The 12,497-nt window shown below is 42.9% G+C and overlaps 1 long non-coding RNA gene across 1 annotated transcript in view; it reads right to left on the minus strand.

Moving 5' to 3' along the window:
- Positions 1-205: 205 nt before the first annotated feature.
- Positions 206-12,497, minus strand: part of LOC139172932 (uncharacterized) — a 30,272-nt gene continuing 17,980 nt past the window's right edge. The window contains exons 2-3 of the long non-coding RNA XR_011559954.1: positions 1,560-1,695; positions 206-387 (exon numbers count right to left, since the gene is read on the minus strand). This is a non-coding gene — a long non-coding RNA (uncharacterized lncRNA). The remainder of the gene's footprint in view (positions 388-1,559; positions 1,696-12,497) is intronic.

A 12,497-nucleotide genomic window follows, 5' to 3' on the forward strand; every position in this document is an offset into this window, starting at 1 on the left:
TAACTTAAAACGGTCGTTAAATGAAACTGTTGTAAGTCAAGGACTACCTCTATCCCCATAGGAGACTGCATCTTCCCTAATGGCTCTGGAGACAATGAGACCCAGAACCATGGTTTCTGTGATAGTTCATTTCATCCTATCATTCATAACACTGATAAAGAAACAAACTAATAAATCAGGTAATTTGATAGATTTTACACTTCCTTTTTATTGACAGATACAGCTGTTCCACTCAGCATGGCCAAATTTTGTGATGCGGATCTGCCAAATGACACTTCAGGAAACAGGTTAGTGATGAATTATTCAGGTTCTGAGCTTCATCTCTTATATTTCTGTGCTATTTGTTCCGTTTGCTTTCTTATTTTCCCATACCAAACTGGTTGGTTACTGTAAAACAAATATTTGATAGTTGAGAACCTAACTGGCCAACAAGCACATTCCATTAAGAAAAATGTTTAGAAAATATATACATTTCTGTAAAACTTATAGCCAAAAATCCATGTATGGAAAATTTCCCCCCAAAATGTACACTCATTTTCATACATCTAAATGATGGGCAGCTTAGTTGGTCTGAAAGGATTTATTGCAAAGAGAGGAGAAAATAATGAAAAATTATGAATTTTCAAAACTGAAGATGAAGATAAGAAAGAAAATCAGAACTAAAAATGAAAATAAGAAAACAAATGCATCTATCCTTAATATCAATGTATTCAATCCCACAAAAATGGCAGAAGGATTTACCAACAGGTTCCTTCCTTCCTTCCTTCCTTCCTTCCTTCCTTCCTTCCTTCCTTCCTTCCTTCCTTCCTCTCTCCCTTCCTTCCATCTTCCTGCCTGCCTGCCTGCCCTCCTTTCTCTCTTTCTCTCTCTCTGTCTTTCTTTCTCTCTCTCTCTCTCTCTCTTTCTCTTCTCTCTTTCTACATTCTGCTGTTGCTTTCACATTATCCTACCCCCTTTCACACCTCCTTCTGCTCCTCAGCAGAAAGAATATGATATATCTCCCTGAAGCCTACATGCCGATTTTCAAATTTATAACAAACTGCCATTTAATAAGTCTGCCTTGACATGCTGTCTGTAATCCAAAAGACTGCACTATTTAAAAGCATCTGAATGACGACTGCTGTCCTTGAGCAAGAGAGAGAATAAGCTGAGCTTCAATTTGGAAGACAAGGCTCTGCGGCTGGACTGAAATACATTAAGCGATACAGGGCTAGCTCTTGTAATTGCCAGCAGATTGGCCATCCAACATTGAAAGCCATGCGTTCAATGATTGAAATATGACTTTCCCAGGAGCCACAGGTATTCTGCAGCTGTCTTAGATCACCAAACACGGCCTTAGGAAAGTTACAAATTGGTTTGATGCCCCATCATGTCAAAAGATACGCCATTGCACAAGAGAACATTTGATTTCAATATTTACTCACTCCCATTTCACCCACAGCCTGTTCTGTTACCCTTCACTGCAATCTGGCCTAAAGGAATTCAGTGAATGATGTTCTTTATATCACTTCATCTTCATACCAATGACCTAGAAGGAAAAGAGGCCCCTGGATTCTTACCAAATTGGGAGGAAGTGAAACCACTGTCTTTACACCTGGATTCATGGCTCTTATGTCGCCACAGATCCTTTGCTAACAAACCTACATGTTTTCCACTCTTTCTCCGTATCCATCAAACTCAGGTTTCTCTGCATAACTGGAAAGAAGAACATACAGTAGCATGAAGCTGTATTTGATTTCTCAACTATGGTGCAAGATCAAAGGATGTGGAGAACCTGGCCCTATCACTGGAGGTTTTTAAGAAGAAACTGGACAGTCACTTGTCTGATATTGTATAGATTCTCCTGCTTGAGAAAGGGGATGGACTGGATGACCTCCAAGGTCCCTTCCAGCTTCTATCCTACCCTACCCTACCCTACCCGAGACTTCGGAGAGGGGTGGCATACAAATAATAATAATAATAATAATAATAATAATAATAATAATAATAATAATAATAATAATAATAATAATAATAATTATTATTATTATTATTATTATTATTATTATTATTACTATCCTACTCTGCCCCACTCTACTTTATATTCTATTCTATTATTATTCTACTTTACTTTATTTTTACCTTTACTTTACTCTACTCTACACTATATACAGTATTCTATTCTATTCCATTCTATTCTCATCATCATATTTTACTTCTATTGCACTACAGAATTTTCACCTTATAGGTGAGGAGTGGCAGAGCCTGGAGGGCAGAGTCAAAGGAGGAATAAGCCTAGAGTCTTTACATAGCCACAACCAGACAAAGTCCAACCCTCTTGAATTCTGTAAATAGTGCTAAATCCTAGATCCCTGTGCATAAGAAAGAGCAATCAGTATTAGAATTAGAATTAGCATTAGATCTTCCCAGGCTGTGTAGCATATCCGGCAGCAAGAGATCTCCAGTATTTTAGGTTTGGTACATGATGTTTAAAGCCTTTAAATTCTCTATGAATATTCTTCTCCATGTTCTTTTGTTTGGCATCAGGGGGTTCTAGCCCATTGCCATCTTGAGAATTTGATTATTCTCCATACAGTGTATATGACCTGAAAGTTGGAGTCTTCTATGTGCAACATTCATTCATTCATTCATTCATCCATTCAGTCAGTCAGTCAGTCAGTCACTCAGTCACTCAGTCAGTCAGTCGGTCAGTCATTTGATTTCTATGCCACCCTTTCCCTCAGATTCAGGGCGGCTCACAACAAAATGAAATACAAAAACATGTAGAAATCTAAAGTTAAAATACATTTCTAAAACCCCAATTTTATTATTATTATTATTGTTGTTGTTATTATTATTATTATTATTTATTAGACTTGTATGCCGCCCTTCTCCAAAGACTTGGAGAACAAATCATCCGCATTCATTCTATCATACGTATAAATCTATTCATTGGCCGGGGCTAGATGTTAAACTTTGAAGCCCCAAACCTGCTGGCAAATATGACTTTTTAAAGCCTTGCAGAAGGTGGGGAGGGTGGGGGAAGTACGAATCTCTGGAGGGACTTGGTTCCAAAGGGCCGGGGCTGCCACAGAGAAGGCTCTTCCCCTAGGTTCCACCAGACGGCATTGTCTGGCTGATGGGACCTGGAGAAGGCTAACTCTGTGGGACCTGACCGGCCACTGGGATACATGAGGCAGAAGATGATCCTGTAAGTTCTATAGCTTGCAGGATAAACTCTTTTTGGAGCCCTTCTTTCTTAGTAACATAATCAAAAGAGCGAACCTTCAGGATTCAATGAAGCTTTGCTGTTTTGACCATGCTGGTAAGGAAGGAGAGCTCCAAAAGAGTTTTTCTCTTGCAAATTACATAGGAAGAGCAATAAATCAGTTTAATTGCAACTTAACATGTGGCTTTGGTCTTTTTGTGCCTGACATCTCTTCCCATTACAAACAAATTGTGGGAATGTTCCCGTGCCTTGGAATCCTAGCACGGAAGACTCCCTTAGCTGTGCAAAGAACTAAAAAGAAAACGGAGGAACATAAACACCGCAAAAACCCAGTTCCCTAAATTGCACAATCTTTAAAATAGTAAATTATCTTGTATCTAAGTGACAGCAATATGTGCTTGTGATTGAACCAACTGCTGTGCCAGCAAAGCTTAATGTGAGGTTTAGATTACTTTAATAGCTTTCGTAAATAAGGTTGGTTTTGCCTGGGGTTTCTTGGTGTTTGGCTTTGTTTTTGGAACGGAAAGGAGTCAAAAGAGGAACTCACATCCCACTCTTCCCACACTTTCTTTCAGAAGCATGCAAGCATGTTATTATTATATAGTGCTATTAGTACAGTGTAAGGTAGAGTAGGGTAGGATAAACTTTATTGTCACTTTTTTCTGTGAACACACTGAGACACATAAAAAAATTAAATTCCGACGAGATTCCTGCTATTAAAAGAAAATATATATATATCCATACATATACATGGACACCCATGTGGCTTCTGTGATGTGTTGTTGCTGGAGTGGAGATGGAGGGGGGGGGTATTATTATTTTTGTTTAAAAAAAATTATAATTATTTTATTATTTTTATTTGTTATATGCAATGTTTTTATATTCGTGTAAGCTGCCTTGAGTCACCATGTGCAAATAGGTGTCTATGTACATTTTCTAAAATAAATAAATCTCCATATGCTGTACAAATATAAATATAGATATAAAGTATAGGAATGAAGGTCTTGGTGTATTCAGGTCTCTTCCCGTGTAAGATTGATAGAATCTTGGTGACCTTTCCACGAGGTCCCACTCCTCGTCATCAGGATGGTGTTTACAGCTTCGTGCTAGGGCGAACAAAGCGAGGAAAGAACATGCACATACACATACATGAGCATGTATGTGATTGTGCATGTGCTTGTGTATAAACCCACAACCATCCCCTAGAACAGTGATGGCGAACCTTTTTTTCTTCAGGTGCCGAAAGAGTGTGGGCACATGCAGGGGTGGGCAGCAGGCAGGATGGGGTGGAACGCAGTTCCACTGGTGGAAATAAAGCTGCGTGCACAGCTCCAGCCGATTCGCAGCTGTCACTTCCTGGATTACCGGTCTCAGCTCAGCTCTCTTTTTTCCCCCTCTGCTGCTGCTGCTGCGTCTGCACTCCTTCTTTTTTCCTCTTTCCTCCTTCCTGGCCTCACATGAGCTTCCCTCTCTCCTGCCCGGCTCCCCTCCAGCCTCACACAGCCACCTTCCACCTGAAGGCATGGATGGAAGTGGCGCTGGCAGCATTTATGCTTCTGGCAGCACCCATTTGCCTAGCTACCCAGCCTGAGGTGGGTGGGACGTCCCAGGAAGGAGAGTGCAGGAAACGCGAAGCAAATTGTCACCCCAGCAAGCGACACTGGTAAGACTGTAAGTGGAGGACTTAACAGTTCACTTGAACGATGATGATCATTCAAGCCACTCCCACCTGGTCACTCCCACCCAATCATATGACCATTAAGCCACACCCACAAAATAAGCCACACCCACAGCGTGGCAGTAAAAATTTTGGATGCCTCTGCACGTACAGTACAAGGGGAACGAACATGAGAATGCCAAGTCACGGTTATTTTATGGAGAAATGATCCAGGGGTGGGCTTCAAATGTTTTAGCAAAGGCTTCTTTACCCAGTTGCTAGTTGGCCTCCTGCATCATGGCGGGGTGGGGAGGCGGCATTTTTGCTCTCCCCGTGCTCTGGAGGTCTTCCTCTGGGAGGGCAAAAACAGTCTCCCCAGGCTCCATTTCTGGCCTTCCCGAACTTCCAGTAGGCTCATTTTTCGCCCTCCCTGAGCCTCCGTCCGCACCCGGCACTTACCTGCATCCCAAACAGGCCGGGTGGGGACTCCTGTGAGGGGAGGAGCAGAGTGGGTGGGGCCAGGCAGGAGTGGGATTTGGGGGTTCTCCGAACTGCACAGAACCTTAGTTAGAGCTTCTTCTGGACCCCTGTGAACTCCCAGCAGCCCATCCTTTGAGACATCCCGTATTGTCTTCTTGGGAGCAAATGTTTTGTCTGCTCCTCTTCCTCCTCCTCCTCCTTCCTTTCCAGCAAAAGTGTAAAAAACTTTTTTCAGATTTGCATAATTTCTTTAGACAAAACCATTTTGCTGAAAACATTCTGTTGCTTTTCTGATCATTCCAGAAGTGTTTCAAGGCTCAATCAGTGGCATTGCTGTAGATCATGAACAGTTAGAAATCTTTCAATGAGGCTCACAGAGGGAGCTCACCAGAAACCTCTTCTGTTTAGACGTTAATTTACAACAAACATAGAGCGCTTATTACAAGCCCAAGAGCTACTAATGGTTTGTCCTCATTTAGATGAAGGCTGCTTCATTTCCGGAAGAGTTTATGCTCCAACATTAGGCAAGACTCAACAGGTGAGCCCAGCTCTTTTTCAACCCAGTTTTGAAATGCAAATGTGCTGTAGACAGTAAAATAGTCATAAATTCCTTGAGTGCAGATAAGTCTTATCAAAAGGTTGTCTTGTAATAAAATCTGAAACACATCAAACGGAATATACACACAACTCACGAAACACATGTTTTTAGAGCTCTCACTGCAGGAAAACACAATCTGGTCGGCTTAAATCAAACATGCATGTAGCAGGGACATGTAAATCAAGCAATTCAAGCAAAAACTCATTTTTATACAAGCATTTTACATTGACAGTAGAGGAGATTGCAACAAAGGAATCCAAAGGGTGCTGTAGCCCGAGCAGGTAGACAGATATGTATATATACAGTGATACCTCTACTTAAGAACTTAATTCGTTCCGTGACCAGGTTCTTAAGTAGAAAAGTTTGTCAGTAGAAGCAATTTTTCCCATAGGAATCAATGTAAAAGCAAATCATGCGTGCAAACCCTAGGAAAGAAATAAAAGCTTGGAATTTGAGTGGGAGGAGAAGGAGGAAGAAGAGGAGGAGAACAGTTGTTGCAGATGGAAGGTGAGGTGAGGGGAATCAAAAAAATCCAAAACTTTAAGGCTTAAAAAAAAATAAGAGGGACTCTAAGGCGGTGAGGAGGAGCATGCGCCTCCCATACACCAGGTGCGAGGCTGCCTCCCATACACTGCACCAGAGAGAGAAACCCAGGCAGGTGAGAGGGGGGAACCTCCCAATCCTTTAACCGAAAGGCGGCTGCTGCTGCTATCTGCTTCCTCTTCCTTCCCATGCTGAAGGGGCCCCCTCTCATCTCACTCACTCGCTTTGTAGCCAGCGCCTTTCCTTCACTGTGGTGACTCCTCAGTTTGGCTGAAGCCAAGTTGATCCGGCTGGGGCGAAGTGCCCCTTTCCCTTTCCACGCCCAGATGCTCTGGGAGGCAACCTCGTACTGGGTGTATGGGAGGCAGCGCAAGGGAATCACCACAGCAAAGAGGTTTATTCCCTCTCCAAGTGCCCAGAGAAAGAAAAATGCTCCGTTCACTCTGGACTGCCAAAGCCTCCTTAAGCGCCACTGAAAGGCTCCTCTGGCAGCCCAGAAAAGCCCGAGATGGCTGGGATTAAAGAGGGAATTGCAGGAAACTGGCCAGGCCTTCGTGCCGCTCTCGAATTTCCTGGGCAATTTTTCTGGGCTTGGGTTCTTAAGTAGAAAATGGCTCTTAAGAAGCAGCAAAAAAATCTTGAGCACCCGGTTCTTACCTAGAAAAGTTCTTAAGTAGAGGCGTCTTTTTGTAAAGATGAAATAATCTGTCCTGTACCTTGGTTCAAAAAAGAAAAAGTGTTGTTCTATGATAAACTTTTTTGCTCTGCTACAAGCCAGGAGAAGAGGTTTTGTAGTGTAGAGAGGAACATTACGAGCAATTAAGAGCATGAACTTAAAACTTTGGATTTTTGCAAGTGCTCATCTAAGATCTAAGTGTTCTTCTCGTCTTCCCTCTCCTCCTCCTCCTCCTCCTCTTACAAATCTCACTGCCTTCTAGCACTGATGATTACCTAATTGGGTTGCGAAATGTCTGTAAGAAATTCATCAAGCTCAGAGAGCACCCTGGATCCCAGTCATCATTGTAGTTCTCCTCCTCCTCCTCCTCTTCCTCCTCCCCCTCTCCATGGATTTTATTACTATTATTTTAACATCAACATTACTTCCTGCCCTGTCCTTCCTGTCGTGATATCAACATCCCCTGCTTTGTCTATCCAGCAAATCATTTGTGAGTGTGCAAACACTTAACAGATCTTGTCTCTACTTCCTGCTCTTCCCTAAATTCCTTTCCTCTCTCTTGGCTCAGCAAATTTCCCTTTTCCTGTTCTCAGTATTCTTTCTAGCCACCCCTTTTATGTTCATCTAGCGTCTGTTATATTTCATTACCTTAGTATTACATGAAACATATTTGTAGGCATAAGTGGGTTTACTTTATTATTGTCTCTTGGCCAGTGGAATAATATGGTGGTGGTTGTTTTTTGCATGAAGAATCAAAGTATTCCATATACAACCTTAAAAAAAAAAGCAGCGTTAAATCTACCAAATGAAAACCTTTGGAGCTGTTCTTGTATATATTTCATGCTGCATCGATATGCGTTGCTTGGTGGAACACCCAACCAACCCATAAAACAAATTGGAAAATAACATGGCCCTGAATGTTGGCATCATGATGAATAGTCAGTTCTATATAATTCAGTGGGTCTCCATAGGGGTCACACACCCATTCTTCCAAACTATGTGTAGTTCTATCATGGTCTTTTTGATGAATTTCTCAATTAGCTGAAAACGTACTTTCTTGATTTTTGCTTACTGGTTCAAACTAGCCATGTTCCAACTTACCTTACCTGGTGCATTTTCTACATAGTTTATTTGTAGTTCTAATTTCAGCCATTTAAAACCCCTGATATCTCCTTAATACAGATAGTCCTAGCAAGACCAGGGGTCCTCAGCCTGGGGGAAGGGACCCCTTTGGGGATCGAATGACCATTTCACAGGGGTCGCCTAAGACCGTGGGAAAAGACAAATTTCCCATGGTGTTAGGAACTAAAGTTTCTATTCTGGAACATATCTTTACAATCTGACCAATCAGGCGTTTACAGTGGGGGTGTCCCTCTGACCTTCCTGCCAATCAGCTTACAGCTCTGTTGGGAGAATTGGCACTAGACTTATAGTGGGGGTCACCACAACATGAGAAACTGTAATAAACAGTCGCAGCATTAGAAAGGTTAAGAACCACTGGCTTAGACTTAAGGCAATTCATTTAGCAATTGTTTGAAACAGTAATAAGTTTCACTTACTGTCAGTCAGCTGTCAGTCTTGATAGCATCAAGGCAGGATTAGATAGATTCATGGATGCCAAGTGTATTGGTGGTTATTGAAACGGATGCCCGTGTGCCGCCTCTATGTTGGTTGAGGCAGGCAGGATTCCCTCGGGTCCCATTTGTTGGGGGTCCACGGAAAGGGAGGGTATTGCCTTCTCTTTCTGCTCAAGAGCCCCATGGACAATTGGTGGGCCACTGTGTGACACAGAACGCTGGACTCGATGGACTTTGGCCTGATTCAGTATGGCTCCTCTTATGTTCTTATGTTCTTATGTTTATCTTTGCTACTGGTTTGGAGATGTGTGTGCATTACATTGATTCCTATGGGAAACATTGTTTCATCTTATGAACTTTTCTACTTACAAACATCATCATGGAATGAATTAAGTTCGTAAGATGAGGTACCACTCTACTGTGTTGTTGTTTGTTTGTTTGTTTGTTTGTTTTTATTATTTCAATTCCTAGGCCGCCTTTCTCCGGAGACTCAGGGCGGCTTACAACATAAAATAGATACATAAATATAAAATAGTAGAAATTGAATATTAAAATTAAAAGTTTAAAAACTAAACCCCTAAACATGCTAAAAACTAATTTACCAAACCTAAAAAAGCCATATCATTTAAAACCATTCACTCCCAATAATCCTTGACTCTATCATAACCTGGGCTGGAACAGAGTGTCTCTATTCAACAGTGTTTTAGCAAAGAACATAAACTCCGCTGCGGTAAAACTCCTAAGCACCAGGGTCATTCACAATCCCATTGAGTTGGACCAGTTGGTTAATTAAACAAACTTTATTTTATTTTATTTATTTTGTTTTGTCAAATATGTATTGGCGGTATACAGAGATATAATAATATTTATATACATGATACTAGTAAAAGAGAAACATTAAGACAGGGGATGGAAGACACTATGGTGCACTTATGCATGCCCCTTACTGACCTCTTAGGAATTGGGGGAGGTCAACAGTGGATAGTCTAAGGGTAAAGTGTTGGGGATTAAGTGATGATACTACAGAGTCTGGTAGTGAGTTCCATGCATCAACTACTCAGTTACTAAAGTCGTATTTCCTGCAGTCGAGTTTGGAGTGGTTTACTTTAAGTTTGTATCTGTTGTGTGCTCATGTGTTGTTGTGGTTGAAGCTGAAGTAGTCATTGACAGGAAGGACATTGTAGCAGATGATTTTATGGGCTATGCTTATGGCGTTTGTAAAGCTATGGTTAAAGCAAACCATAGCTTAGAACGTTGTGTGAAGTTAGCCATTCTTAAGGCAAGCAGGGCCTAGTCCTTGTCAATATCGTTCATGTGGACTCCTTCTCCCCTTCTCCCTTGCATTTGTACCTAGGCCTGCATTGTAGAGTCCCCTCCAAGAAGGGAAATAAAACAAAACAGAACCAAACAAAACAACACGGTCTGTTAGGGATCCAAGCACATATGTTCATTGTAGTAGCTTTGCAGAACATGCCAGAAAAGTCGGCCGAGCTGGGGCGGGTGGGTGGCTGGCTGGCTGGGGGTGTGGAAAGGCCTCCAAGAAAGCTGAGGAAATATTGTAAAACCTGAACAGAACAGAACAGGGCTCTGGCAAAGCACGGAATGCAAGCCCTAATGGGAAACATGGATTTGGCTGCAACTTCACATCCTCACACATGCAAGCATGTGCTTCTAATGTGCTTCCTAATTAAGAGCAACATCAAATCATCGGAAATCCTCCTCCTCCTCTTGAGGCAGCCTTTCCTGGAATCTTTGGTGGCCTTGGTCCTTTTTTTTGTTTTTTTGCTGTTGTTGAGAGTGAGAGGTGGGGGAGAAAAATCTGGAGGGGGAAAAATGTTAATTCAAAAGTAATGTTTTGCCAGCCATTAGTTGCGTTGTCATTAAAAAAGATTAATGCACATTCTTCTATGCAAACCCAAGTGCTTTTTTCCGCCATTCCACCCTCCCCCCCTTTTTTTCAAAACAACTGTCTCTCTTAAAACTTAATGAGCACAATGCCGGAGATTGTGTCTGTCCTACACCGAAAGTCCAGTGGATTATGATAGATCTGAGAGGCGGACAGCTGAGAAAACCTGCTCTCCCACCACCGAGTAGTTTGGCAAAGCGGGAACATTTGATCCTAACCAACAGTGGGGAAAAGGTTGATCAACATCTGTTTTTCTTCCTTGTCCTTCCTCCTCTGGTCAACACTCAGTCCTTCATCTGAGGCTCTTGAAAAACCCGACAGGAGGTTTCCTCCATCCAATTAGAGAGGCAAATCATATTGAATTATCACTGTGGACGGTTAACGCTGCCTAGGATCGTGCCAGGCGATTGTAGCAGACAAATTTTCCAGCTGCTCAGGAAAAATTCAAGGCTCGGAATGAAGATCAGTCTCGGGTTTTTAAGAAGCCCCGTTTCCCTATTCTCCTCGTTCCTCTCTTGTTTCATTCTCTTAAATTCCCTGCCCCCTTTGGTATTGAGAGAAAAATGTAAAGAATAAATGAATTTTTTTTTGGTTCATTTTTGGTCTTCTATGATTTTACTCAGTGAATTTTTTTCACGAGCACCAAAAAGAACAAACTATGGAAGGAAGCTCAGGACTTACACATGCATCAGGGTCCCCAAACCCCAGCCCATGCAATGGGCCCCAGCATGTGATAAACAGGGCCTTGCAAAGGAGAGAGGCCCCATCCTTGGGGGGTAGGTGGCATGTGAAACCAGGCCTCCTCTGGTCCATAGAAAAATCTCTGTCCACAGAACAGGTGCCCGGTGCCCTTGACAATATAGAATAAACTTTATCGCTCTTTACAACATCAATTAGAACATCAATTAGAACACCATCAGAGTTGGAAGGGACCTTGGAGGTCTTCTAGTCCAACCCCTTCCTCTGGCAGGAGAACTCACAATGGCTAATCTATGGCAAGCATAGATGAGACTCAGGACCCTCACGAGGTGTTGCATGTGCATTGAATTATGGGTTAGAAGTGCAGGGAGGCCTGCTACACCCAAAATGGGGTATGGGGGAGCATAGAAGGGTCCCATTCGCACGCACAGGGGCTGGGACATTGCTTTCGGCATGTGACAACAAAAAGGTTAGCCATCACTGCCCTATACCCATGATGGCGAAACCTATGGCACACATACCACAAGTGGCATGCAGAGCCATATCGGTGGGCCCGTGAGCCCAGCTGATTTTCGGTCCTTCTGCAACCACTAGGAGTTGGGAAACAACCTGTTTTCCACTTACATAGCGGGTGGGGAAGGACTGTTTTTGGCTTTCCCCAAGCTCCAGAGCCTTTCCAGGAGCTTGGCAAGGGCGAAAAATGGTCCTCCATTTCCCCCCAGGGGTCCTCCGGAGGCTGGAAACATTCCATTTGCCAATTTCCGGTTGAACCGGAAGTTCCATTTTTTTCACTCTCTGCAGACTTCAGAGCCTTTCTAGGAACCTGGGGAGACAAAAAATGTCCTTCCTCCCCTGGAGGCCCATTTCCCAACAGAGTGCCTCCAAGGGAGCGGAAGGCCGTTATCACCCTCCCCAACTCCTAGAAAGGTTCTGAAGCCTGGGGAGAGTGAAAAACAGGTGTGGCATCATGTGCTTGGAGGGGGGGTCACATGTACATGTGTGGGGGGCACATGGAATTATGAGTCTGAGCACAGATGTGCGTGTCCCCCACGCCCCTTCTTTTGGCACGTGAACCAAAAAAGCTTTGCCATCACTGCCCTGTGCCATTTCAGACAGACAGCTGTTTCTTCTTAAAAGCCACTAGCGATGGAGT

Source organism: Erythrolamprus reginae, chromosome 10, assembly GCF_031021105.1.
Source record: "Erythrolamprus reginae isolate rEryReg1 chromosome 10, rEryReg1.hap1, whole genome shotgun sequence".
In the NCBI taxonomy this organism is placed as follows: Eukaryota; Metazoa; Chordata; class Lepidosauria; order Squamata; family Dipsadidae; genus Erythrolamprus; species Erythrolamprus reginae.